General features: G+C 38.8%; 1 long non-coding RNA gene across 2 annotated transcripts in view; it reads right to left on the reverse strand.

Annotated features, from left to right (window-relative positions):
• The window catches only part of LOC117079377, a 38,718-nt gene extending 17,064 nt beyond the window's left edge, over positions 1 to 21,654 (reverse strand). Inside the window, exons 1-4 of one of the 2 annotated variants that reach the window (XR_004435402.1) lie at positions 20,835 to 21,654; positions 4,679 to 4,777; positions 3,967 to 4,121; positions 1,512 to 1,561 (exon numbers count right to left, since the gene is read on the reverse strand). This is a non-coding gene — a long non-coding RNA (uncharacterized LOC117079377). Of the gene's footprint in view, positions 1 to 1,507; positions 1,562 to 3,966; positions 4,122 to 4,678; positions 4,778 to 20,834 lie in introns of both variants that reach the window. The other variant, XR_004435404.1, reaches the window with a different exon arrangement.
• Between the last annotated feature and the right edge of the window lie 3,401 nt (positions 21,655 to 25,055).

Consider the following 25,055-nt stretch of genomic DNA (forward strand, 5'->3'; position numbering starts at 1 on the left):
ATCCCAGCACTTTGGGAGGCCTAGACGGGCGGATCACGAGGTCAGGAGATCGAGACCATCCTGGCTAACACGGTGAAACCCCGTCTCTATTAAAAAATACAAAAAACTAGCCGGGCGACGTGGCAGCCTCCCAGCTACTTGGGAGGCTGAGGCAGGAGAATGGCGTAAACCCAGGAGGCGGAGCTTGCAGCGAGCTGAGAGCCGGCCACTGCACTCCAGCCTGGGCGGCAAAGCAAGACTCCGGCTCAAAATAATAATAATAATAATAATAATAATAATAACTATTGGGTACTAGGGTACTAGGCTTAACCTGGGTGATAAAATTATCCGTACAACAAACTCCCATGACAGGAGTTGAACTGTATAACAAACCTTCGCTTGTATCCCCAAACCTAAAATAAGTTTAAAGAGAAGGACAAATCATATACATAACAAAGGGGAATTGGTAGACTCATATAGTTCACGTGAAGATTATTTTAATGATATTATGATAGATTCCAATAATAGTTATGAAGTTGTTATAGCTTCTTAGATTTTGCAATGGATTGTTACCTTGGCTTTTATGTTTTCAATCCATGAGCATCAAGTTTTACTGGCCATGTTTTGGTGGCACACTTGTTGTCTGTTTTATGTCTTCACACCCCTCACCTAATTACAGTTTTCTTATGCTATGTACCTAGTGACTACATTTCTACTCACTTAACGTCCCTGAAGAGTTTTTGAAATGTAATGAATTAACCACTTTCCCTGTAATTTATGCATACATTTATATACTGAACTGTAGTTTAATCAAACTCCTTTGCCTTATGCAGTATAGTAGTAATATCTAATGAAAACATATGAAGTATGTGTTTCATAATTACCCCAGACAGCTCATTTCAGTTTGCTTCCTACTTAATCCCAAAATTCCTGTCTTCCTGCACTGTAAACACTTTCCTTCCCTTCTCATCAATCTCAGTTACATAAATGAAACAGGGGTGGTTGCACAATTACTGAGTGCTTTTTCTGGGTGTTATAAAAGGCCCGATTCTCAGAGAAACAGCTGACAAGGGCACCCACTAAAAGTGATCCTTTTGTTTGACTGAAAGGTTGAAGCAGGTCCAAATTAGGGAGAACTTTGCAAACTCCATTGGAGGCGTGCTGCAGGGGCCAGTGAATGCCAAGTGCATGGTGGAAACATGGTTCATGGGGACCCATCCTGCTGCTGGGAGTGAACCTCACTCAGTACGCAGTACTGTGCTTTCTTTAGGGCACATTAAGAGAAAAGTCATCCCAGTAAAATTATTCTCTGCACCTTGCTTTAAATTTCCACAGCTAGTTTAAATGTCTTTTCCCTTATTTTTTTTTTCAGGATAATATCTTTTCTGTCATTTCCTTCTAAGAGGAAAACAATATTTCACATTCCCCACCTTCAATATTCTAGAACCTGTTGAAAGAAGATGCAACTAATCTTGAAAATAAAATCATGGAAAAACACACTGCTAGTTGAAGGCAGATATTCTTATACCTACTGGTTGATTTCAGGTAAGTTAAACAATCTCTAAAGCTTCAGCGTCCTCATCTGCAAAAGAAGATAATATCAGCTATTACTGTAGGTTGCCATGAGAATAAAATAATAAGTAATGCCTAGCACAATGCTAGGCACTACAAAAGACTATATGCTTTTTCTCCTTCCTTTCCATTTTCTGTCTACCAAGTGAGATGTTCATCTGTTTGGTAGCATTTATGGAACACATTATATAACAGGCACTGCATTGGAACCTGGAGATAGGGCATGACCATTGGCCAAATGAGTGTGACTGCCTAACAGAGAGGATAGACATTAACCAATTAATGACATACAACTTATATTTGCCAATTCTGTGTATTATAAAGGAAAAGCCCAGGATATGCTGGGATAATTTGAACAGAAAGAGTACCTGAGGTCATTACGGTAAACAGGATTGAATTAGGTGAAGAGAGAAAAGGGAGGGGAAGAAGCTTCCACGCAGGAAGAATTTGAAAACCTAAAAAGTATCTCCTAAACTCATTAGGGTAAGAAGTTTTCAGATTTATCATGAAGACCTCCAGGGAATGATTTTGCACTTTCCTTTGGCAACCTATTCTAGTGTGTGTGTTTTTGTTGTTGTGGGGGAGGTGAATTATAATATATAATGCAGGAAATGCTATGTAACTGTTTGTAGAATATATCCTATGGTAATATGCAGCAATATAATGAATTATTAATTTGTCTTTGATTCTCATTGCATTTTCCCTTTTCTAAACGAAACAACCTGGTCCTTATGATTCCTTATTGTGCTGAAAGTCTTTGTTTCAAAATACAATAAAAACTTACTGGGATATAAAGGCTAGAAGACTGACAAATGTGAAGCCACTGTGGTTGTGGAAAGGAGGTTTAATTAAAGGTAGAAGGACTATCAAGAGGAGGAGAAGAAAAATAAGGAGGAAAAATCTTTCGATAATGTCTAAAATTACATTCTCGATCATTACCAAATAAATGAATTACATTTAGTTTGACTTTTAAAAACAGAAGAATGGCCGGGCGCGGTGGCTCAAGCCTGTAATCCCAGCACTTTGGGAGGCCGAGATGGGCGGATCACGAGGTCAGGAGATCGAGACCATCCTGGCTAACTCGGTGAAACCCCGTCTCTACTAAAAATACAAAAAAAAAAAAAAAAAAAAACTAGCCAGGCGAGGTGGCGGGCACCTGTAGTCCCAGCTACTCCAGAGGCTGAGGCAGGAGAATGGCGTGAACCCGGGAGGCAGAGCTTGCAGTGAGCTGAGATCCGGCCACTGCACTCCAGCCTGGGCAACAGAGCAAGACTCCATCTCAAAAAAAAGAAAACAAACAAACAAAAAAAAAAACAGAAGAATGTTATACCTCTTATGCTTTCACGTTTGTAGAATAAAACTCATAGTTTATACAATAAGAAAATCATTGCTGAAGTGAAGTTCTTTAGATATCTCCAACATGTAGAGCTTCCTCTACAATGTGCAAAGCAAACCCTGTGTTGTGCTAAAGTCAGCACTACCGCAGGGCCCTGTTAATAAATCCCTAGACTATGATTTGTGCAATAGGCCCTGCCAGGCCTACTATCCCATCCTTCCTTCTGGCCAGTTCACACCCACAGACTGGTGTCACGGCAGGGCATGTGTTGTGACTAGTCATTGTTAAATAACTAGTGGATAACTTGGTAAAATGTAACTCTCACACAGCCCTTGTGCCTAAATTTCTTTTTGAAATACAAAAACCAGTCCAATTCACCATGCATATGTAAAATTCACCTAATGTAAAAATTCACTTTACATATGTAAAATTCATTGTACAGGAATTTTTAAATGCTATTGAATTAATGGTTACTCCATCATTATCAATAATGTGAGTGACAAATTATTGATCTACACTAGGCTAAGGTTCTGGATGTCATTCGAGGGCTGAGAATGACATTTTAAGAATTGCCTAACCCTTCCGATGTTCATCTCTGAGGTGACTGTATACTGTTTTCAACCTCCCAACATGCATTCACCCTTTTCCTTGAGTTTTTCATAATTCAGCCATCAGCATGGCACCCATATAGCCTATGTACTGACTTCACCCCATCTCCATGTGTGTGGGTCTTGACTGGTTCAGCCAGTCAACACGCAGGTCCCATCCTCCTAACTGCATGATTGGTTCAGAGAATGTGACCAATTGCGCCAATCAAACACTCAGATAGGGGCTTATGGAGAAAAAAAAAAGTTTATTTGATCCTCCAGAGAACTGCTACAAGACATACTGTTACTTACTGCTAAATGTGAATTAGGAGCAAATAATTTCCACTAGCTGTGGGAGGCCATCTTATAGCACCAGGAAAGAAAGACATAAGGGAAAAAATGGTTATTTGAGTGACATTGTTAATCCATGTAATAATCTTTACGTGACCACTACTTCAGGACTTTTAGTTATGTAATACACTCCCTCCTTACCTTTCTTAAAAATGTCAGTTGGACTCATGTTTTCAATTACATGGAATTAAAGGATTTTTGAAACAAGATCCTTGTTTTCTCTCCACCATCACTTTATTGGGAGGTTGGTACTGAAGGAGAGCAGAAAACGTTTTCAATTTCTATCTTCTCTGTGACTGCGAACAAACGAGTGAATTACAAAGGTGAATTGCAGTTTTATTAGGCAATAGGTTTTAAATAACTTAATAGCAGCCTTTAAAAGGAAAAATTAGCAGAAATATGTAATTATTATATGTGAACAAAAATATATAATTTTATATAAACACACACACAATGTTTCATGACTTTACTCCCTTCTGCTTTTCCTCATGCAAAGGCACTCCTGAATTTCTGGGAAGGTATTGCCAATTGTCAGGCTCCTTGATGGAGTATATTATTCTGATTCAGAGTACTGCTGAAAACTTGAAGGTCTATCAGAACATCTCAGCACTCAGACCATGGATTTCCTAATTCCCCCTTCATAAATGGGAAAATCAAGAGAAAAAAAAAGCAGAAAATAAAAAAGGAAAAAAAATGAGCACGTAACTACATTTTAAAAAAAAGAAGGCAAAAATCAAGGGCCAGAGAAAATGATTTTTACTTGTCATTATTCGTTTTATTCTTTTGTCCTTTTCCAGTCTCAATCATGTATAGACTAATGAGAAAAAATGAAAATGAGTTTCAGTAAACAGACCACTTTTGTTGGACTCAGTCTTGAGTTGATCAAATGAGGCAGCTGAACTGAGACTGAATCTTCCCTGTGATTAGCTCAACTCTTGAAGTAGCCAGGCACCTGTGAGGATACAGGGGAGGAGAGAAGATAATAATTGGTCTCTCATCTTTTATAATTATGTATGTTTCAAGTGGATGTGAACTGTGGGGTTTGAGAGGGCTACATAAAAGGGGAAAATTCTGATGTGAACACTTCAGTCATTAACTCTAGCATTCAAAAGGAAAGGAAGATAAAAATTTAAACAATAGGAGACTTGAGCAATAGAGGACTTAAAATAATAATGTTTACTGAAAATTAGGACAATTGTTCATTAATTTCATATCTTATGGCATCTTCATCATACTAAATAGTTACCATAGCTATTGACTGGACAGAGAATTAATCATTTTATCCCCCTTTTTATACAACATTTCTAAAGTCTCAAAAAAAAAGATAACAATTTCTTCCTTTTTATGTTCACTTTTGAAGTAAAAGTAAACAATAAACGAGAAGATTTCAATGGGCTATTTATGTGTGTGTGGATCATGAGAGAAGTTTAACAAAATGTAAGGTATTACAGAAAACTTTTTCTTTATAAATATAAAACATTTCCAAAGACTCTGTGACTGTGATGTTCATTCTCATCTCCTATTTTTAGGTTCCTAAGCAGAACATAAACGAATTTTATGCTTGATATTTTGTCTGTAATTAAAATATACTTCCAGTAAATTCATAGGTGGCCTAGAGGTGGGGTTTAATTAGGGATTTGGGATACAGACGGCTCTTCTATTCTTTATTAAGTGGAAAAAATGACTGTTCTCCCAATAAATTACTTTTTCCCAAGATGCTGCAATTAATTATTGTAATCCAATGTAACTTGTAATAATTTATATTTGAAAACATACTTTAATAAAGCAAGATTTAAGGAAAAAAAAAAGCAAACAAGAAGGTATAATTCTACCAGACTGTAATCTCCATTAGGGCAGGTGACTTGGTTCACTGATGTATTCTGATCACCTAGAACATAGTCTGACATATGTTATTGATACTTAATGCTTCACATATTTGTTGAAAAAAATGTAAATATATATTTTCACAACATACCATTCTTACTCAACCTGAATTCTATTCACACATAGTCTTTATCTACCTGTGGCTTTCTATCAGGTTTGTGTAGGATAGTTCGTAATGTCATCATGGGGATCACCATGTCTAGACAAGAGCCCTTTGGGGGAGTAAATATTGCTAGAGCTAGAGCGACATTGGCATAAAAACAAAAACAAACAAAACAAAAAACACTTGGTCTTTCTTCTCCTACAGATTGCTACTTCAGAGAGAAAGAGCTCCCACTGCCTGCTTACAGCCAACCAGTTAGAGGAAAGGCCCTAATTATCCTTCCAAGTTCTGGCACTCAGACTCTATTTCTTCTTTTGGCTCCAGACCAAACAAAATGTGAAAAGGAAAAAAAAAAAAAAGTCAAGAAAAAAATGCAACATGGCAATAATGCTTTTCTGTGTGGCACACAATCAGAAAATTACTTCCTCTCTACAAAATACTGATGTTAACTTTCTTCCAGTGATCAGAAGTTTAAGATTTCATACAATGCTTAAATTAATGAATAAACCCCTATTAGCATACTATGTTTCCTTATTAAAACAGAAAGTCTTTCAAAGGAGATATATCCATCTTTGGTTGCAAAATGATGTTACTTCTATTACCAGAGACTAATTTTAAGCATGTTGAGATGCATATAAAACATTTACTCTGTATTCTTTACGTTTCCCATCAGGGACTACTTTTCTGCTTTGAAATCAGAATTTTTTGTCTTTTCTCTTTTTTTGGCATTCCTTATTCCTCCTCCCATTATCCCCATTCCTCCCCACACAACTCCTTGAACTTATATTTTGTCTTTATCTTTTTGTTTTCCTCTATACATTAATATGCACAAGTTCCCACCTCCCTCCCCACAATGACCTCACTTTTTTTTTTAGCATTCACTACCTCCCTTTTGAAGAATAAAGAAGTTAGAGAAGATGGTATGTAACTTTCTGCTTTTCCACTTCTTCTAAGTGGTAGCATCACAAAAGATACCTCCATTGGTAGGGCAGATCTATATTACTAGAGAAGAAAAATGTAAACTTCACATACTTAACATTTGTGGAAAAATACAAACATTTCTACCTTTTCTATTGAACCACCAAAAATGCCTCAAATCCAAAATTCAGAGCTCACAGCATAGTCCTCTTAGACCTTATTAGATTTTATGAACATGACTATCAGTTAGCAAGTGAAAGGGTATGTAACTTGTATAGCAAACCCATTCAAATTCTTAGAATACATAATTATGTAAAATGACACACCAACCACCGAGCCCTCAACAAGAAAATGTTTACTGAATGGATAAATCAACGAAGTGAGGATGTGGCGAATCATCTTGGCAAAGGTATGGAAAGTGAATTGGAGACTAGACAAGCTGGAAGTTATAAGACCAGTTAGGAGATTTTTAAAATAACATTGAGGAGGCAAGTAGTGATCTTTTAAAAGGCAGCGGAAATGGAGAACAAGGTCTAGGTATATTCTAAAAATAGGGACAGCTAAAATCTCCAGAAATTGTTGCCAGAATGAATTTTGGGCAAGCATCCAGAGGATGATAAAGACAGGACTCACTGTACCCACTGGTATTCACCTGAAAATGAAGATTTCAAAAAATTATGTGAATATCATTAGAACAAACATGGACATTTATAAGTTTACAAGCCTTAGAGTGCCTAAGTATGACTCACTAAATCATTCACTCCCCTAAACATCCTTCTATATGCTGACAAGGATCAACTTTCCTGTATTGACAAAAAGAGTCAAATTCTGAAATATACTTGAAGAGATATATTCTGAGCCATATATGAGTGACATGGCCCATGACACAGCCCCAGGAGATCCTGAGAACATGTGCCCGGGTCATCGGGCTGCAGCTTGGTTTTATAGGAGGGGTGGGAGGGGCTTCCATGTCATAGGTGAATTCAAAGATTTCAAAGATATTTCTGATTGGCAAGTGGTTGAAAAAGTTTATCTAAGGAAGGAAGTGTCTGGGTTAACATAAGATCTTGTGGAGACCAAGGTTTTTATATGTAGATAAAGCCTCCAAGTAACAGGGCTTCAGAGAGAATAGATTGTAAATATTTCTTATCAGACTTAATAAAAGGCACCAGATTCTTAGTTAATTCTCTCCTGGATCAGGAAAGAAACATGGCAAGGAAAAGAGATTCTGTACAGGATATAGATTTTCCCCGCAGGAGACAGCTTTGCAGGGCCTTTTCAAAATATGTCAAATAAATATATTTGGGGGGAAAGGCACTTCGATTTCTTTTAGGGCCTGTTAGCTGTCATTTTGGCATTTTATTGGTGTGAAGAATCTGCTTTGTTAGTCTTAAGTCTCTCTGTTTTAATGTTAATGCTGGTCAGTTGAGACTGAATTCCAAAGGGAGAAAGGTATAATGGGTCATGTTCGACCACCCACTTCCATCCCGGCCTGAACTAGTGTTTCAGGTTTATTTTGGAATGCCCTTGGCTAAGAAGAGGGATTCATTTAGTTGGTTCTGGGACCTAGAATTTTTATTTTTGGTTTATACCTGTGTCTTTCTATTTGTTGCTCCTATTTGATGAGCCATACTTCACTATACTTCTTTTGCTCATTAAGTTCAAAGTAGTCTTCATTTTAGTTGTTTTAATGTTATTAACTCCCACTTCGATCATTTCTTCCTGTCAGGTGTTCAGTATTTCCATCACATCATCTTCTATCACATCCTAACTCTCCTACTCCCTTCCCTTCAGTGATTGCCAGGACACACAACAGTATAATAAAATCAGAGGTCAAGAGAGTATGTTTAATTCATTTGTATTGGTTTTCACGGAATCAATTTATGCTCATGTATTTTAGATTAAATATATACTATTTCCAAACTTGCTTTTCATTTTCTTTTTCTTTTTCCTCCTTCACTATCACTGACCTAGATTCCATGTACCAGATGTGTTCACCTGGAAGTCAGATTAAAAGGAAGAATGTTCACTCCCTGCTCCTTTTGTGCCTCAGGTCACAATCTGGAGAATTCCTCTACAGAGAGAAAGGCTGGAAAACATATTTCTAATTCTTAGAAGGAGGTAATTAAATAATTTCCTTTTATGATACTGTCTTTGTTCTCTTCTTGAAAGAACATCCCCTTTATCACTTTAAACAGGGCAAACTAGTATTTCTAACCATCCTCCCAAAGTTAATTAACATGTAAATACTTGTCAGTAAAAGGTAACACTTCAGCAATTAGCATATAAATGGGCCAAGGACAATATTCTGCCATAAAGGAGACAGCTTGGAAGATTTTGCCAAATGTATTTGGAAAGAAAAAATATAAAATAAAATAAAGGCTTCATCATTTCCATGCAAACAGTTATGAACTAGAATGTCAGCTGAAGCCTGGGGTAAAAGGAGAACTACCCTGCTTAGATTGAATGAGGTGAAGTTTGCATACACAACATGGTTTTACGTACATGTTTACTCAAGTAGCGATGATGGAAAGTGACTAATTGTTTATGTCCAGAAAAACATATCATGTTTGTTTGATTTTAATGAATACCATCAGCGAAGGAAACAGAAAGCCATAGGTGCAAAAAGAATTTAAGGGCTAATTTTTCCATATTGGCTGTAATGATTAGTACACTCACAAAATTGCACATGCAGGGAATGCTTCTACTCAGCCCTGATTTTGTGTTTCAAATGAGGTAATTGTGCACCTAATGATCCGTTTGCACAAGCAATTACCTGATTGGCATATGCCAGGTGAGCTTGTGAGAGATAAGAGGGCAAATGTACTTTTTTTTGGCTTTGCATCTATGGTATCCTAGTTTGAAAAATAAAATAATTATAGTCATATTACCTTTGTGACATTTTTATTGGAATCATGGGTCCATGTGTGAATGGGATGCTCACGCTAATGAATGAAAGATCATTAGCCCAAGATAAAAATAAACTCTGACCACACTACCAAAGATGCTTGTGATTTTATATTTACTGTTAAAACTACAACATAGCTAAGTTTATGGGGGGAGTCTCAGAATTTCTAATCAGAAAACTTGGCTTAAAATCACATGTAGCTACTATGTCAATTCCAGATAGCCAAACTTAGGCAAGTCACCTAAAAATGCCAAATCATAGTTCTTCAAAATGGAGAGAATAATTTTGTTTATATGGAAATTTGATCTGGTTATTACTCATTGCATCCTGCATTAGAAGTGTCAACATTAAGTAAATCTTATTGATGCCTATGCCAGGTCCAGGTGAACCCTAAGAAACATCTGTTAGTGTTGGTCTGTTCAGCATCTCGTCGTCTCCTTAACTTGGCAGGGCTGAAAATCTGGACCCCACCCCTCTCACTACCAAGTGACAGGTGATCTAACTAGATTGAAGTATCCTTGACAGACAGGGTCAGGCTCAATGACAGTTTTCCTACCTTTTTCCAGACCTAAAAAAGTCCCTTCAGGCTACTTCACAGTCCAAGGGTTGGGTCAAAACTGAATTCATCTTGTACATTTGAAAAGTAAGCACATTTTCAGGGCACTTCAGCCTCGGCAGTGTGAATACTTGGGACAGTGGAAAGGATCTGCACATAAGCCTCAACCTACCCAGAAGCTGGTCATTTTCTCCCTGCACCCTAGAAAGTCAAGTGAGCCGGTAGAAGTTTCTATAATGATGGAAATATTCCATAACCTGAACTGTCCACTATGTTAGCCATTAGCCACATGTGGCTACTGAGCACTTGAAGTGTAGCCAATGGTAATGAGAACTTAGGAACTGAATTTTTAATTTTATTCAATTCTAATGAATTTAATTTAACTTTAAAGAGCCACATGAGGCTAATGACTACCATATTGAATAATGTAGCAAGGAAAAAACAAAACAGTTTATCAAATAACAACTCCATACTATCGACTGTGAATGTCAGCTACTGTCCACAGTTGTTTACTCCTACCCTTTAAAAATATGTAATGCCAATCCTCCCTTTCCAGAGCATCTTTGACACATTTTTAGCCATTTCTTGGCCAATTCCTGGCCATCATCGATAAGGTAAAAAAGCACAAGGATCTAAGACTGAAATAATTACTCTTATTAGAATCCATCCTAAAACCAAACCAAACCAAAACAAAGAAAGAAACAGAAAGGCAGAGTTTGTCTAGGGCTTTTGGTGCCTGCAACCTGATGCTAGATGACCATTAGGTATGAGACTGTCATCTAATTGAGATGGAAGGTTAATGAATCAGAGTTTGTGACCTAATTAGCTATCTAAAATCCTGTATCTTAAAAATCATGCCTAACTTGCCTGGGCTTTGAAAGCATGGATAAAATAATAATAGTAAAACTAATACAGTAACAGTAACAATGAATAAAAATTTATTATGTTTCAAGCATTGCTCTAAAATCATGGTTTATGTAATTTATTCTTCATGACAGCCTTAGGAGATGGTTGTTATTGTTTTTCTTATTTCACTGATTGAAGAACTGAGACTTCTAAAGGCCACCTTATTTGTCCAACGTCATAGCAAGAACATGTGGCAGAGCTGAGGTTCAAAGCCAGACCAGTTTGGCACCAGAGCCTACTGCCATAACCACCGTGTGATGTGGTTTTGAACCACATCAAGGTTAAGGATGCTCCTGCAAAATTGTCAAATGTTTTAGGTTTTTTAGAAAAGCAAAAGTTTCCATGCTAGATGACTACTCTGCTGATGAACCAATATCAGTGAGTCTGAAACGAGGTAAACTGTTTCATGTGCAATTTAAGAGACTATTGGGACAGAGGAGTATCTGGAATGGCCTTTCTCTAAGACAACAAGGATCTCACTTCTTCCTAAAGAGTTGAAATGAACCACTGAGTCTAGTTTTGTGTGATGGTTTCTTCCCCGAAATGAACAGTTCAGGATTATCTCAAGGACAGGTACACATTCATGCTTTAGTCCGTCTAGGGTGAGGACCCGAGGCCTATCGTGCCCCCTGACGGCCTCTGCTGACTGGTTTTTTCTTTGAGGCTTGCAATGCTGCCTACATTCGGCTAGGCTTTGGCAAGTGGTTTATAGTACTGTTTGAGATTGCCATTCTTACTCAGGTGTAAATAAAGTGGTGAGATTGTCTCAGAATTGAAAAATGGCAATCTAGTCCAAAATATAAATAATTAGAATCCTGGCTTCCAAAACTAGGTATGTGAAACAGAGGTGGGAGGTGGCAAGTAGGACCTGGCAATGTTCTCTGATGATATTAAAACCTTCAGACATACATACACACGCACGGCCCTATGTATAAGACCAGGACACTAATATTCATTAAGTTATGCTGCACCTACCTCTCTGCCTATAAAACTTAAGATCAAGTAATCCTTGAATGTAGTCTCCCTTGAATCTAGCCATGCTGTAGCTATTAACAAGAAATTTTAGAGCCACTTTCAAAAAAATATAAAAGAACTCATCTGTAGATTTAGAAAAAAAGTATAAAATACAGCCACAAATAGGGCTATTGGAGGCAACTAAAAGTACTAATTTTCCTGGATAATTCTACATACCAGGACATGATCATATCCAATTAAGTTGAGCTCTGTTCAATAATCACTGTGTAATGGGATAGAATCACAGAGTAATAGGATTTGTTTAAAGCAAGGATAGAGGAGCTTAATACCTATTAGATATCTTAAATGCATTAAGAATGAAAAAGACCAATTGATAGGAAACTGTTTACACGAACCTAAAGAAAATGAAAATAGCTCTATGGTTTCTCTGAGGAGTCTCAGTTGACATTTACAAACTTTGTTGCTCAGTAATTTTCAGCGCTAACTTATCTGAAAACAGAATCAAAAAGAAGAGCTCAATATAAAGACATAAACTTTTTCTCATAAGATCACTGACCCTGGCAGATCAAAGTTTGGTCTGGAGTAGACAGGACAAGATCTTGGAAGGTCACGATGGCCCTGAACATACTGTTTGGCTTCTCAGACAGAGAACTTTCAAAAGGAACTGTGAATGCCTTGTCACGCTTGAACTAGATGTTAGTTGGCTAAGCTGAGAATCAAATATGGGAAATTAGTTGCCATTAAAAGATCGCTTCAGGCAGTTCATTTCTCATCAGCCAAGCTGTGCAGGCCTCCTGCTGGGGACAGTGAACATTAGCTTACTAAATACTTCAGCTCATCAGACACTGCTTTACTCATGCATGGGCCCGGATTTTGGTGATGGGGGAAGGGGAAGAGGAAAGAATGGATATAAAACATAACTACCAGCATCTATCTGGGTAGAGATTAATTCTCTATGCTATTAAAAATATAATTGTTCATTGACATGTACAGATATTCACAATTTATTGTTAAAGGAAAATAAGCTGGTTTTAAAATCTTTTTTATATGATGTTTTTGGGGGAGTGTGTGTATTTAACCTGGAAGAATGAACGGCAGCATCTTTACAGAGGTGACTTTGGGGAGATGTTTTTAGGATGACTTTTTATAATTTGTTTTATTCATATGTATTTTAAATACTTTTAAAATTATATTATTTTCAATAATTATAATTTTATAATAAACATCTAGTAGTAAATCTAATAACAGACATTAAACAAAATATTATGCCTATTTCACTTTCTTCTCCCTGAAATGTTTTATTTCCTTTGGAGGAACACTCATCCTGCGTGTCACAGGCAGTCAAACCAGAGCGACTTCATCTCTTCATCTCGAACAGGAGCTGGGTAAAATGAGGATGGAACCTGCTACGCTGCATTCTCAGGAGGTTAGGCGTTCTTAGTCACAGGAGGGGATAGGAGGTCACAAGACACAGGTCACAAAAAAGTCTGCTGATAAAACAGGATGCAATAAAGAAGGCAACCAACCCCATCAAATGCAAGATGGTGATGAAAGTGACCTCTGGTTGTCCTCACTGCCTGTTATAATGCGTTAGCATGCTAAAAGACACTCCCACCAGAGCAAAGACAGGTTACAAATGCCATGACAATGTCCAGAAGTTACCCTATGTGGCATAAAGGAAGAGAAACCTTCAGTTTCAGGAAATCCCCACCCCTTTCCCAGAAAACTTATGAAAATTCCACCCCTTGGATTATTGGCAGCATATGGTCAAGAAATAACCATAAAACTAGCCAATCAGCAGCCCTCAGGGCTGCTCTGTCTATGGAGTAGTATTCTTTTATTTCCTTACTTTCTCTTTTTTTTTTTTTTTAAGTACAGAGTCTTGCTCTGTTGCCCAGGCTGTAGTGTGGTGGAGTGATCTCGGCTCGCTACAACCTCTGCCTCTCAGATTTGAGTGATTCTCCTGCTTCAACCTCCCGAGTAGCTGAAATTACAGGGGCCTGTCACTATGCCTGGCTAATTTTTGTATTTTTAGTAGACATAGGGTTTCACCATGTTGGCCAGGCTGGTCTCGAACTCCTGACCTCAAGTGATCTGTCCACCTTGGCCTCCTAAAACGCTGGAAATACAGACATGACTCACTGCACCTGGCCATTATTCCTTTACTTTCTTAATAAACTTGCTTTCACTTTACTCTGTGGACTCACCCTGAATTCTTTCTTGCGTGAGATCCAATAACCCTCTCTTGGGGTCTGGATTGGAACCCCTTTCTGGTAACATAAGGGCCTTCCAAATGCTTGAAGGAAAAATTTCCAGAGTGAGTATAAATGAATTGTGAAAAGAAACTATACTTTATCTTAGGGCCTACACTGTTCTAGCAGCTCTAGAATTATGCTGCATCGGACAACCCTAAAACGGCACCCAGAGTCACCCAACATTATCACTGAGCTTCCTCTGTCCTGAGAGTTTCCACAGACTCACTTTTGTTCTCCCAGTGAAATAAATTATGTGCTCCAAAATAGAGGGCTGTGCCTACCTAGAAGTTTGCATTATATATGGGCAAAATAATGAATGGGCTCTGGAGTCAGACACTCTGAACTGGAATCTCAGTGTCACTGCATAATGGCTGAGTGACCTTGGAAAAGCCACTTAATCATCTCTGGGATTCAAATTCTTTATCTATAAAAGGAAAGAGTAAAATCTATATCATACAATTGCCTTGAGGATTAAATTACATGTTTGTAAAGACTGTAAGGGAGGTCATCTCTGAGTTCTGGTTACTCTTACTTTCCCACCTTTTCACTCAGTGAAGTGGCAAGAAAACCCTGGATAGGAAAAGGGGCTACAATGGCAGAATTTCAAACAATGTAGGGTAGAGGAAGTTTATGCAGCATGCAAACTTAAGAGAAGTAAAGAAGAGGGGGTATATAAGAGCAAGTGTCTTTAAAAGTGCAGGTTGTGACTGCTGGATGCCCAGGCAGTACAGAATCTATTCCTGCAAGATACCCACCCCCCCACCCGCTGAGAGGGAGCTTTCCAGAAGTACAAAGCTCTCATGATAGGAGACAGGGGGCCCAGCTTTGCTACCTGACCTACTTAGCCATATGAGCTGGTAAATGTGCCTGGGATTTCAAGCCAATTTTCCTCTCTTCAAAATGGGGATGTCATCTACTTTGTCTCAAAAAGTCGTCGTGAGACTCAAAAATTCTTTACAAAGTGGAAAATGCTACTTAACCATTTGTTAGGACTCCAGTTTACAAGTAAGTGACAGAAACCCAGATCAGATAAGCATAAGCAAAAAGGGAAATTTCTCACAGAGTTGAGTGCAGGAACAAAGCTGGGGTCCAGAAACTCCTGGTAAGGGGGCTAACTCAGCACCTGGTACGGTGGCTAACTCACTCATTCCTGGCATTAGCACTAAAAGTGCAGGGTCCTGGAAAACCCCTCAGTGCAGGCGAAAGGAGACAGTTGGCCGCCATCCCTGGCTCCTGTGACCCTCTGAATGTCTGATTCATTCCCCTCCCCCTGCTGACCCATTTCCTCCATTTTCTCTGTCCATATGGTTAGAACCACAGTCAAGGACAGGTTCTAATCTCTAATTTTGTTATGGCATGGACAATTTCGTGTTTTATTGCCTGATATAACTATAGTTTAGAATAATCCCATGTTTAAAAGTCTCATATTTTGCTGTTAGGAAATCATCAAAGTTATAAGCCTAATGTCTGTATTTTTGTAAAAGAGGTCTAATTTAGGAACCATTACAGGGAATGAGTTCAGCGAACTCATCAGATCACTTATTTTCCAATGGAACCACTTAAACATACCCCATTATCTCTGAGAAATCATGAGATGCAGGGACGGGCCTTGTTTTTAAGGTATTTTGGGTATTGTCTGCTACCTGGCTTAACAGGAAGTTCTATGAGAGACTCAGGAACTATATGACTCCATGTGGTTATTTTGCTTACTGTGTTAACCTCAGCACTCAAAACCTGCTGGCCAGGTGGATGAACAAACAAGGTAAATGAAAATGAAAACATGAGAAAGCTAAATGTTGAGATGTGTGCTACATTCTCTGTAGGTCCGAAACAGAGAAGGAAGGGAAGTGTGAGGTGTACTGTTCCAGGTGAAGACTCACAGGCCGTCAAGAACAGCTATAGCATGGGAAGGGGAGGCTCATTTTTCGTCTACCTCACTCAGTTTCCGACTCATTGTACTATAAGGCAGAGCATAAAGCCCAGAGTATGTAGATAACGGAACTGGCGTTCACCAGAAGGTAGTCCACTAGCATACCCCGCCCCTGTGTTTTGGTATTCACACTCCCCAAGGATATGGAACAATGGCAAGGGAGTCACGGCTGGGCCTGCCAGGCCTGTTCTCTTCTTGACCACCTCCAAGTATCTTCTATTTGAATGTGTTCTTTTGAAAAAAAAAAAAAAAAAAGTAGATTTTATGAATGTTTTCCCCATTATGTAATTAAACTTAATGAAAAACAACAGGCTGGGCACCATGGCTCACGCCTGTAATCTCAGCACTTTGGGAGGCCAAGGCGGGCTGATCATCTGAGGTCAGGAGATGGAGACCATCCTGGCTAACACGGTGAAACCCGTCTCTACTAAAAATACAAAAAACACTAGCCGGGCTGGGTAGTGGTAGCGGGCGCCTGCAGTCCCAGCTACTCGGGAGGCTGAGGCAGGAGAATGGCATGAACCCGAGAGGCGGAACTTGCAGTGAGCCAAGATTGCGCCACTGCACTCCAGCCTGGGCGACAAAGCAAGACTCCGTCTCAAAAAAAACAAAAAGAAAAACAACAACAACAACAACAACCAGGCTGAACCTCATTTTCATTTGCTTTCCGAACTCTTTGCCTATTTCCTCGCGGCTTCTCCTTCTTTAGCCACCCGGCTCTACCTCGTCTCGCACACAGATTTCTACCGGATCCTTCCACTCTGGCAGTCAGCAATGGGCCTTAATTGACACATCATTAAAAAATACTCAGGCACCATCTGAACTGGAATAAGAATAAATTCCAGACAAAGGGCTCAAGCCAGCCTTCCAGATTTCAGTGTCAGAGAGCCCTCTCAGAGAAGGCAAAGTCATTTTTTCTGTCGTCTTTCTCCAGCATTGTAGCGATTCTAAACAAGCCAAATTGGAATAAACGCTCCATGACACTACTCACCGCCTTGTGTTTTCATAGGGGCCTCTGCCTAACAGTTTACGCTGAAGTATTTAACACTAGCCCATTTGCTCTGACAGCTCTTTTATTATAGATGACCACCCCGGGCCTTGGGAGGTTCACTTTGTCCAATATTGGTTTCATTTGCGTATGATCATTTTGTTCGGAGTTGTTTACTGAGCAGACTGCTGCTAACCTCCTCCTATCATTGATTGCCTACCAGGAGAAGCAGGCCAGCTCAGTTTCCTGGTTCCAAGAAAGAGAATTCAGCAAGATGAGGGTCAAATTACCCCAAACTCCAGATCATCTCTATCAACAATTTCATATGTGTCCAGGAAAGAGAAGCTTTATTGTTTGTCTTGCTCTGTTTTCTGAAGCTAAGAAGACAATTGCTTCCTCACAAACATGGACAGATTAAATACGCTACATTCTGTCCTTTTCACCATCTGCTTCTTGCTTATTTTATTTTAAGCTGCATGACTTAACTTTATTATCTGACGGGTGAAGGTGGGCCCTGCTGCTGCTGTGCTCTACTCCTTGAGGCTTGGAATGAATGCAAAGTTGCAGGGCTGATCTGCAAAGGGGTGAGTCAGAAATCAATCGGCCACTGTGCAATTATCACTCGCTGTGTCAAATGCCGAGACATTAGCATTCTAAGATTCCTCTTGACAAGATTCACAGCAGGGGGAACGGAGTGATGGAAGGGGAACAACAACAACAAAAACCTAGTTTTGTTTGATTCCTCTAAATATCTATATTTGCATAATATCCCTTCTCTTTGTGCTTCCCTACAAGGGCTGTAGGACGATTCTGTTAGCAAGCTCTGTCTCTTAAACTTCTCCTGAACCTCCTGGGGTTTCTAGTCTCCCTACTAACTACCTTTCTTATTTCCCAAAATATGTTAAAGCATTCTATCACCTCTATCACCACAAGCCTGCAGAATCCTCCTTGGAAACTCCTGACAATTCATTTAGAGCCCCCATTCACTGTGATTTCTTCCACATTTAATCAGATTTCTAGGACAGGAACCAAAGTAAGGCAAGATAGTCACTCACCTTGAGTACTTGGGTATAAAATTTAAGAGAGCATCAAAATCTCAGTAGCCTAGATTAATATTTCAATGCCATATATTTTAACGTTTTTTTAAATTAAACTTTTATTTTGAGATAATTATTTCATATGCAGTTGTAAGAAATGATACAGAATAATTTCCCCACCACTATCCTTTACCCAGTTTCCCCCAGTGGTATGATCCTGCAAAACTCAAGTATCACAACCAGGATATTGACATTGATATAGTCAAGATGCAGAACATTTTCATCACTCAGGTATTCCTCACATTGCCCTTGTGGTCATACCCCTTTCCTCCCACCCCCACCATTCTTAGCCCTAGACCATTACTAATTTGTTTCTCATTTCTACAATTGTATCCTGTTGAGAATGTTATCTAAATAGAGACATATAGTATATAACCTTTAGGATATTTTGGTTGTTTCACTCAGCATAATTCTCTGGAGATTCATCCAGGTTGTCATGTGTATCAGTGGCTTGCTCCTTTTGGTTGCTGAATAGTGTTCCATGGTACGGATGTGCCATAGTTTGCTTGTCCATTCACTCACTGAAGGACATCTGGATTGTTCCAGTTTAGGGCTATTTACCCATAAAGTGAATATAGTTTTATTTATCTGGGATAAATGCTCAGGAGGGCAATTGTTGGCTCATATGGTTGTTGCATGTTTTCAAGAAACTGCCAGACTTATTTTCCAAAGTGTACCATTTTACATTTTACATTTCCACCAGCGATGTACGAGTGATCCAGTTTCACCATCTTCACCAGCATTTGGCTTTGTCATTATGTTTTTATTTTAGCCATCCTGATAGGTGTGTAATGATATTTTATCGTGATTTTAATTTGCATTTTCCTAATGGCTAATGATGTTTAACATATTTTCATAAGCTTACTTGCCATCTGTGTGTCCTCTTCAAAAAAAAAGTCTCTTTATATCTTTTGCCCATTTCTAATTGGATTATTTGTTTGTTTACTAGCAAGTTTTTAGAGTTTTTTATATATTCTATATACTTGTCTTTTGTTGAGTTTGTGTTTTGCAAATGTATATATGGGTGTGCATTCACATGTATGTGTTGACCAATTATTTTTTACAATTTTAAAAATATCTTTATATAACTATAAGGGAAGGGTGAAATGTAAAATATCTAAAACTTATGGCATGGAAATCATCCACCAATCATAATGGATGCTGGCCTGGAATGACAGGTAGGCCTGTTGTTACATGAATCAGCACAAAATCTCTCTTATCACTAGAATACATGTAATCCAGATATAATTCTAAAATATGTTTTTTGCTTTTACATTATGCACATAGAAACTTCAGAGTTACCTGCTGAAATTTTTGTCTAAATATTCATCAATGTCATTTATAACCAGTTAGCAGGTATTTGTTGCTGGCGATGTTCAAGATGCTCACATACATGTAATTAATTAAGTAAATCATTTCTATACTTTGACAGGCATTTCTGAAGGACAGAAAAATGTGAGAAAATCATTTATATTTGTTTCAAAATTAGTATACTTTATTGTAATAATAACAATTATTTTTATATAATTTGGATATTTGAGGTATTATTTCCTTATGCCAATATGGATCCCAATGGACAAACTTACTAGGTGACTTAAATAAATCATCTTAGCAATCCTGAGAAGTATTAGCATTCCCTTTTTTTCCAGATGGAAAAATTGATTACCTTGAAAATGGCAGAGCCTAAACCAACAGCCATGTTGTTGTTGTTGTTTTTACTGTAGATCCTGTCCCATTCATCACGTGTGTAAAGAAGCTCTTTGAAAATGACAAAACTTTATATGAATTGCAGATAATTTTATTTCTACTAAAAATGAAATATTCTTCTGATGAAAATGTCTGAGGAAAGTGGTTTATGGAGTATATCTTTGAATAGATCCTCAATTCTAAAAGACGAGTAATCAATTGATTGATAGTTGGTTTTACTTTATTTTTCTTTAATGTCCAAATTCTCTTTAGGCTCCAGGCAGAGCTACAGACTTCACTTTTTTCATGTTGGGGTTTTAAATTTTTTTCTAAAGAGTAGTTTCCTTAAACCAACCAGTCTATTGATTTGTTAGTTTTGTAGAACAGCAAATTTCTTGCTCCATAGGCCAATTTATTAGTCTAATAATAATTAGAATATATATTTAAGATATTAGTCTGACATCTAATGTTAGCATTCCCTTTTTTCAGATGCAAAAAGTGATTACCTGGAAACAGTCTAATTATTAGTAGTCTATATCATTAAGATATTTGTCTAATATTATCAGTATTACTGAGTTCAAAAGTCGAATCTCATGTTCTCTGTGAGAATTTGGATAAAGGGCAGGACTTCCATTTTAATTGTATTTGAAAAATGAAACCAGGCATGCAATTGGTGCTCTGGAAAAGTTTGTTTGCCCCCCACTAGCTGAACATTTTTCTATAATAATCTTAAGGTTATCTACGTTATTTTATTTTTTAAAAGTCTCAGGACTCCTATTTTGATAAATCAGAAAACTCCGTACCATTAGGAGACGTTGACTTGTCGAAGACGGATGGAAAGCCGAGAGCCTGCCCACCGCCAGACCACCAGCCAGCACCAAGGGAACACGAAAGAGGAAGTCCTTCTCTCAGCCAAGGCCCAGAAGCCCTAAGAAGTGTCCCAAAATAGCGAAGAAAGGAAAAGCAACTCGTCGAGGGAGAGCCAGGAAGAAAAGTGCTCCAAAAAAGACCTCGACTGTAAGAACACCTGAGGACGGGAGCGGGCCAGCACCATCAGGCCCCAGTGGCCCGCTGAACCAGGAGCTCCCTCAGCATGAGCTGCGGCCGGAGCTACTGAGTGCAGGGACCCAGCCAGAGGAAAAACTGAGTGAGGGCAACCAGCCGGAAGAGCAAGTGAATGAAGGGGCCTAGCCCGACCCACGGAGTGAGGGGACACAGCCGGACCCACTCAGTGAGGGGACGCAGGCGGCGGAACAGAGTGAGGGGACACAGCCGGACCCACTGAGTGAGGGGACTGCAACCGTCTCCACTTTCTTCCTGAGCAACGAGTAACTTCAGACGCAGCCCCGAGACCTAGGAGCCATCGGAGGTCTGACCCAGAGAACTCGCCAACAGGATGCACCCCGTGATGAAAATAAAATGAATCTGTTAAAGAGAGAGAGAGAAAAAAAACTCCGTCACCACTTTTTTTCCCTAAGTCCCCACCACTTCTGACACTATCTTTTTCTCTAACGTTCTGCTGTTGTGGTCCCTGGTGCGTGCCTGTTTCACAAAACGCCAAGAGTAGATCAATGGATGTCACTGGGGGGGCGGAAAAAAAGAAAGAAAATAAAAAAGCCAGAAAGTTTACTATTTCTCAATGTTTACTACGGTGACATCCTAATAATACACTTTTTAAGGCAAAGCATGGGGAAGAACCACATGAGTCAGCTAGGAAAACTTGCCAAATGATTCAATTAAGTTGGAAATATTAATTTAGTTGAGTGGACATCTGTCAACCTTAATCTGGTTCAGTGCAATGCTAATTCTACACTGACTTCAATTTTATGAATTTGTTGTTGGTATAAGACTATAGGCTTACTAATATTCTCATAAATGTGGCACATTACCAGGATATTCCTCTTTCAACTGTTTCAGTGATTAATGGAAAGAAGTTGTTTAGAGGGAACAAAATATTCATATAAAATTAGCAACAGGAACCATTTGCACAAATGAGCTAAAAAGTATACAGAGGAATAAAAAAGAGCAAAAAGATTTGGGAGGTCCAGCAGGGTGGATCACCTGAGGTCAGGAGTTTGAGACTGGCCTGGCCAACATGGTGAAACCTCATCTCTACTAAAAATACAAAAAAATTAGCTGGGTGTGGTGGCAGGCACCTGTAATCCCAACTACTCAGGAGGCTGAGGCATGAGAATCGTTTGAACCCAGGAGGCCAAGGTTGCAGTGGGCCGAGATTGTGCCATCGCACTCCAGCTTGGGTGATAAAATGAGACTCTGTCTCAAAAAAAAAAAAAGCGGGGGGCGCAAAAAGAGAAGGCCAGGGACTGGCTGGCATCCATAAGCAGAGAATAGAAAAGAGTCAAACAGGTAAATACATAGAATATACTAAGAAAGGAATGGATGCGTCATCAACAGAGGGTCAAAAAAGTTTTCAGATGGATACAGAAAGAAATAACAGCTTTCGAATTTAACCTGAAGAAAGTTATTGGTGATTCTAAGGAGCACACTTGTGTTTGTTAGTCAAGAGACCTAGGGCATTGCAGGTAGTATGGAGGAAATAGAGGCAGCTGGTAGAGCTGTAGCAAGTAATCAGTTATCTGCATTTGGAGGTGTCTATTAAGAGGAAAGTTCCCAGGGGAACATGGTAGGACATAAACCATTCTATCCTCATATGCTTCCAGGGATATGGCCAATGTCCCTTCCTCCTCTGAGCTCTTGTAGTTTATCCATCTGTGACCCTCATTTGGCACTTAGGACCTGCTGGCTTGTATTGTTCTTTATTTCTTTAGGAGCTGTTCTATTTCCAAAACAGCCTGTGAGCTTTTTAACAATTGCTTTATATTGTCTGCCACAATGCCTTGCACGTAATGTTAGTGATCGCAATAGTTGTAGAGGTGGCAGTAGTAAAAGTAGTAATAGAAAGAGCTGTTACTATGACTGTGTCAAGTACTTTATATATCTTACTTCATTTAATCTTCTTCCTAGGGTAGCTAATATTATTATCTGTCATTATCTCCAATGTAAAAGCGAGGACACTGAGGCTCAGAGAAGTTCAATAACTTGGTTCTACTCAGCTTGTAGATGGCAGAGTTGGGATTCAGATTCAAAGGTTTCGGATCTCAGTTGCCAAAGTTTGACAAGGAAGATTTGGTACACGCTATCTCATTTCTTTTTTTTTTTTCACTAACATAAAATTTTAAACAGTAAGGTTTTATCAGACACTCAGTGCAATAAGTTGTTTTATGTCTCTCACTGGAATTTTCAATTATCTTGGCTTTTATGATTTATCACCAGAAGCAAAATGGTTTATGTCTGGGAGAACCCTGCGGCCATGATGGCTCTGGTGAATGTGGGAGCCTGAAAAGCACTGCATCTCTGGCCAGAAAGAGAAAAAATAGTACAGGAAACATTGTCAAATAAGCCACTCACAGAAACAATGGCCAGGCAGAGGCCAGATAGCACTGCCAGGTGAAATATAAGTACCTGGCTAATTTGAATTTCAGATAAACAAGTTTTTCAATATAAGTATGTCCCAAATGTTGCATGGAATATACTTATATTAAAACAGCAGTCATTTAAAAATCTGAAATCCAAATTTAACTGGAAATCCTGCATTTGTACTTACTGAATCTGGCAACCCCAAAACCAGAACACATTCTCCTATCTTTTGATATACTGAGGAAGTACAGGTCTCAGCCGTAAACCACCAAGGGAGAAAGGAACATTTCTGTCATTCTTCTGCAGATCAGTCCTATTGCTTAAAATAAACCTGACCAACTTTAAAGAATTAAAAGTTTTGTTTGGTTTTAAGTCTGAATCATATTCATTCAAAATGCAGAAAATCATTTAACTAAAAAATGCTCTGCTCTTAAGTTCTTTGCACTTTTCTCTCTCTCTGTCTCTCTCACACACACACACACACACACACACACACATACATGAACTTAGAAAACAATGATTTGAACCCCCGTCTTCTTGCAATAACTGATTACTTTAACTTCATGGATTCTGCAAGGCAAACACAGAAACCGGAGTTCTAGTTTCCTGTATTCATTCAAAATCCCCAAAATCATTCTCTATTTTACCTCAGGTATTAGTTCTGTGGGTTTTGAACTGAAAAAGAACTTTGTATGAATGCTTATAGGAGTGGATGATCTCAGTCTGTTCATTCATGGGTCAATCAAAATTCTGTCTTTACCTGAATTAGTCAGATAATCATATTTCTGATGCTCCATCTGATCAAATTTGTGCTGAAATTTAAAAGAAAGTGTTAGTCCTTGACCTAGCCTAGCTGATTGTAGCCAGCACCCAGGCACCTAGGCACCCTGGCAAGATCTGGCAATCTCTGATACTTCTTTCAAATGGAGTTGGATAACTGCTTGATTTCCAGGGGCTGCAGTTTCTACAGAAGGTAAACTTGGACTCACTTTCCTTTATTCTCTCTTCTTGCCCCTCATCTCCTATTTTCCTCCACCAGCCTACTTTACTCTCAACATTCAGTGCCCTGGACAGGGACTGATATGGTTTGTCTGTGTCCTCTGCCAAATCTCATCTTGAATTATAATCCCCATAATCCCTACGTGTCATGGGAGGGACCTAGTGAGAGGTAATTGAATCACAGGGGTGGTTCCCCCCATGCTGTTCTTGTGATAGTGAGTGAGTTCTCATGAGATCTGATGGGTTTGGTTTTATAAGTGTCTGCATTTCCTGGTGCTCATTCTCTCTACTGCCGCCTTGTGAAGAGGTGCCTTCTGCCATGATTGTAAGTTTCCTGAGGCCTCCCTAGCCATGCAGAATGGTGAGTCAATTAAACCTCTTTTCTTTGTAAATTACCCAGGCTCAAATATTTCTTCATAGCAGTGTAAGAACAAACTAATACAGGGACATTGCAATTTCATTCCAAGAGTCATAGGGACAAGTTCTTCTCATAATGGGAAAGACATTCTAGACCAAATGCTTCTATCATAGAAACATTTGGAGGCACAAGGAAGCAGACACTGGTAATTCATATTTCTTTAATTCAC

The sequence above is a fragment of the Trachypithecus francoisi genome, unplaced genomic scaffold (assembly GCF_009764315.1).
Source record: "Trachypithecus francoisi isolate TF-2019V2 unplaced genomic scaffold, Tfra_2.0 Lachesis_group7, whole genome shotgun sequence".
NCBI lineage: Eukaryota > Metazoa > Chordata > Mammalia > Primates > Cercopithecidae > Trachypithecus > Trachypithecus francoisi.